Consider the following 841-nt stretch of genomic DNA (forward strand, 5'->3'; position numbering starts at 1 on the left):
TCAATGAGTCTGTGTGAAGCAACTTCACAGAAGCTTTGAAATACACCATAAACACGCCATAAACACGCCATAAACACGCCATAAATACAACATCAGAAATCTGCAATCTTGATCTGCGGCTGCAGTGAAGCTTCACCACCGAAACACAATCTGATCACACAGAGCTGTCCCATGGTGTGTGTGTGTGTGTGTGTGTGTGTGTGTGTGTGTGCATCAGCAGGTTGTCGCCTGAGGCAGTCTCCATCTTTGAACTGTTTGTGTCTCAGAGTTCAGCAGTTTTCAGCTTCATCACATGAAAAACACCAAAATAATGAAAAAGATTCAGAAACGTTTCCGACAGGTTCGGAGTCGCCATGGAAACATGACGGCCCGATCATGTGATCAGCTCACCTGCACTGACGCACTACAGAGTTCATCACCGCCGTCCACAGGTCAGCACACCTGGACTGGACCGGTTCTGGAGGTCCGTCTGGTCCTGATGTTGGATCATAATTCTGGGTCCCTGCAGGATGAGCTTTATGATCGGACCGGTTCTGTCCGGTTCTGATTGTTCTCTCATCTGGTTCCTGGTGGATCCGGGTCAGTGACTGTCTGAGGTCCACTTCCCATCAGAACTTCTGTGTTTCTCCTGAGAGCGGTGTTCTGGGTTCCTCTGGAGCTGATGAAGGTGTTGATTGACAGCAGCGTCTCTTCTGTAAAGCGTCTCGTTTAAATCTGGTTGATCTGCGACGCTTCAGAGGAAAACTAAAATTAATCCTCAGCTTCAGTCCCAGAGGAGCTCCGACGGCGTCTATTATTAACCAGCAGAGAGGAGGCCAGGAGGCACGGCAACAGGGCAACA

Source organism: Stegastes partitus, unplaced genomic scaffold (genome assembly GCF_000690725.1).
Source record: "Stegastes partitus isolate 25-593 unplaced genomic scaffold, Stegastes_partitus-1.0.2 Scaffold1120, whole genome shotgun sequence".
NCBI lineage: Eukaryota > Metazoa > Chordata > Actinopteri > Pomacentridae > Stegastes > Stegastes partitus.